Source organism: Octopus bimaculoides, chromosome 1 (assembly GCF_001194135.2).
Source record: "Octopus bimaculoides isolate UCB-OBI-ISO-001 chromosome 1, ASM119413v2, whole genome shotgun sequence".
NCBI lineage: Eukaryota > Metazoa > Mollusca > Cephalopoda > Octopoda > Octopodidae > Octopus > Octopus bimaculoides.
The window spans coordinates 25078972-25083363 of NC_068981.1; positions in this window are offsets into that span (position 1 = coordinate 25078972).

The following is a 4392-nucleotide window of genomic DNA, read 5'->3' on the forward strand; positions in this document are numbered from 1 at the left end:
GGCTCATACCTGCGGACAGCAATCTCCGTTCCGATGGCCGTTAGCAGGGGGTCAAGAACGCTGGATGTCTCAACTATCCCAGACTCGATCATAAATCTGTCGGAGAGCGATTGATATATTGACACATTGTTTTCTTATAATATTGTTCATTTTGTTATACGTCGTTTTTCACATCGAATAAGGCTTCCTTCTTTGTCGGTGTTTTTGTGAAACTACAGCTGTTTAACATATCTATTCACACATTTCTTTTAACTGTGACACCCCGTTCTTAGTATACTTCCGTTCGTCGCTCGTCTTTACGTTCTGAGTTCAAATTCCGCCTACAGTAGGAAGGATTATACTTCCGTTCCTTGTCTCTCACACTCGTTATTGTCTGAAAAGACATGTCTCGACTGTTATTTACAGTCTTGTCAAAACACTGAGTTTAAAAGCGGCTAGCTGGTAGAATCGCTACGGCGGTGGACAAAATCCCTACTCGTTGCGTGCTGAGTTCAACGTCCGCCGAAGCCGATTTTTGCATTTCATTCTTTCACGATTGATAAAATCAGTCACAGACTGGAGTCGATGTAATAGATCACTTCTCTTCATAAAGTTCCAGTCTTTGTATCAATAGAAGAAATAATTAAAACAATGAGAAATGTATTATAAATGTATTTTTTTATATGTTCCAGCCATTTGACCGCGTCCATATTGGTCGCCACTTTGAAAGGTTTTACTCGAACAAATCAACCGCCATGACTTTTTCAGTTTTAGTTCATATCCTAGCGATGCCATATGCCGAACCGTTAAGTTGGAGACGTAAACACAACACTGGTTGTAAAGCGGTGATGGGGGACAGACACAAACAATAGATACACACGCACACAAACACACATGCAAACACATCCACACATACACATATATACACACACATATATATATATAAGCGCAGGAGTGGCTGTGTGGTAAATAGCTGCTTACCAACCACATGGTTCCGGGTTCAGTCCCACGGCGTGTCATCTTGGGCAAGTGTCTTCTGCTATAGCCTCGGGCCGACCAAAGCCTTGTGAGTGGATTTGGTAGACAAAAACTGAAAGAAGCCTGTCGTATATATGTATATATATACATATATATGTGTGTGTGTGTTTGTGTGTCTGTGTTTGTCCCCCCAACATCACTTGAAAACAGATGCTTGTGTGTTTACGTTCCCGTAACTTAGCGGTTCGGCAAAAGAGACCGATAGAATAAGTACTAGGCTTACAAAGAATAAGTCTTGGGGTCGATGTGCTCGACTAAAGGCGGTGGTCCAGCATGGCCGCAGTCAAATGACTGAAACAAGTAAGAGTAAAAGAGTGTATGTGCGCGCGCGCGCACACACACACACACACACACACACACACACACACACACACACACACACACATATATTTTTTTTTCTACGAGGCTCGGTCTGTCTATTAGTATGTGTGTGGTCTCTGTAATCAGTCCAACCCTCAAAAGACAACACGAATGGAACAATAACACCCACACCACCACATTACGCAACAAGACCTCTACAGACTACAGAATGGGGAAAGATATAAACAATATAATACATAAATCCATATACATATACATACGAAAGAAACATACACGCACATATACCTGAGACGAAATGGGAAGGAAAAAAAAGAGAAAAAATAGAGATAAATAAGTAAATAAATGAAAAAAAAAGCAGTCAGAACTATACAAAAGGCACGGATACAAACAATATAGAAAGCAAACACACACACACAAAACACACATACCAAACATATAGACAAGAGTACACACACGCATAATGCACATACACAGAGATACAGACGTAAACGCATGCGCGAATAAGTATTCACACCATAGAGAGACAAAATGGGACTAAAAATATTTTTCTGTCGTCCAAGATTCTATCCTGTTTTATCACTTATCTTATATCTTTAACTTGTTTCAGCCAGTAGGTTGCGGCCATACTGGGGCAACATGTTGAAGAATTTTAGTCAACGGATCGATTCCCAATACATTTAAAAAAATTTAATGCTGGTATGTATTCTATCGGAATCGTTTACCGAACCACTAAGTTACGGGTACATAAACACATCAACGCCAGTTGTCAAGCGTTTGTAGGGGACAAACACACACACCGCACACCCACACATACACATGCACACACACACACGCACACACACACATACACATACATACACATACACATATACAGATACACGCTTACCTACTGATGCACACATACTTACGCACATAGACGACGAGCGTCTTTCAGTCTCCGTGTACCAAATCCACTCACAAGGCTTGGGTGGGTTTAACTCTATAGCTGAAGACGCTAGCGGCAGGTGTCACGCAGTGGGACTGAACCCAGAATTACTCCCCGTTCAGATTTGTCTTGCTTGTATCTTTAGTGTCAAATCTAGTTCAATGTAAAATACCAACCAACTTGAGTGCTCGATACAAGAGTCTGCTCAGTGCAGTCACTGGCAGTATGTTTTCTTTACCGCTTAAAATACCCCCAGGCAAAAGCAGACATTCACCATTGACCGACGAGGATTAAACTTGTTCAACATTTCCTGTTTGTTCTGATATTGCACAGATAAATTCAAACTTTTGTATCATAGGAGAGTATATCAGCTAGTAAGCGTCTCACAGGAATATCATTTGCTAACACACGCACAACATTATATCTCGTTACTACTGGACGAAATGCTTAGCGGTATTTCGCTCGTCGCTATGTTCTGGTTTCAAATTCCGCCGAGGTCGACTTTGCTTTTCATCCTTTCAGGGTCGATAAATTAAGTACCAGTTGAGAACTGGGGTCGATGTAATTTACTATCCCCCTCCCCAATATTTCAGGCCTTGTGCCTAAAATAGAAAGGATTATATCTCGTTTCCAGCAAACACGCAGAATGATAAACCGTTACCGCACTGCGTTAACTTCTATTATATATTTGAGTAATTTTGTATGCATGGCGCAGGAGTGGCTGTGTGGTAAGTAGCTTGCTTGCCAACCACATGGTTCTGGGTTCATTCCCACTGCGTGGCACCTTGGTCAAGTGTCATCTACTATAGCCTCGGGCCGACCAATGCCTTGTGAGTGGATTTGGTAGACGGAAACTGAAAGAAGCCCGTCGTATATATGTATATATATATATATATATATATATATATATATGTTTGTGTGTCTGAGTCTGTCTCCCCCCCAACATCGCTTGACAACCGATGCTGGTGTGTTTACGTCCCCGTAACTTGGCGGTTCGGCAAAAGATATCGATAGAATAAGTACTAGGCTTCCAAAGAATAAGTCCTGGGGTCGATTTGCTCGACTAAAAGGCGGTGCTCCAGCATGGCCGCAGTCAAATGACTGAAACAAGTAAAAAAGTAAATAGTACATTTGTCTATCCTCACCCACGTTTTCGTATTACCCATCTCCGATGCCACCACTGTACTAAATTCAGGTGCTTTTCAGTTCCATCGCCCTTCTTGTTTCTTTTTCCAAGCGTCACCACTTCCAGTTTTTCTCTTTCCGTTCCTTCTCGCTTCATATTCAACATTATCTCTCACCTTGCCTTTTTCTCCTCTTGTTTCGCCATTCCCCCACCACCCCCAGTTTCTCTATAATCAAATCTGTTTATTTTCCTTCATTTGTTCCTTCTGTCTTTGTCATGTACTTTACCTTTTCTTTATCTCACTTCCATTCTCATACTATCTGTTTCACTTCTATTTTCTCCTTTATTACAATTTTTTGATCTACTGAACTCTAATTGTTTGTTATCCTAACACCTGTCTTCGGCTTTTGTTGTTCTATAAATTTCAACTATATATTATACGCTCACGTGGTTACCCTACTTTGATCCAGACTGAACTTCCTACCCTCTTGGACTTGCATATCTGAACCACTTCCCGAACTTTCAGCACCTCTCCTCATCCACATACCAGAAATCCACCCGGTTACCATTGGATCTTCATACTCTTTTGGACTATACCTTCTCAGATTTCACCGACTATTTTCGTTGATGTAAAGCGCTCTAATCTACCATGACATTTGAACTTTCTGAACTTACTGAACTTTTATCATATTATTACTTTGACATTCTCTCTCTCCTTTTAAACTTCTTTTTTTTTTTTGATCTACTGAACTCTACCCGTTTCATTTCATTCTCTCTCTCTATTTATTTATTCGTATTCCTTTCTGCTGAAGAGCGTAGACTCGAAACATAAAAAAGACTTTTCCATTTTGCCCGAGCGCTAAACTAATACACTTGTTCCTACACCTGTGTTCCACTTTTGTCTTTTTATAAATTTCGACTATACACACACACGCACACACACACACGCACACGCACACACACACACACACACACACACACACACACACACACACACACACAC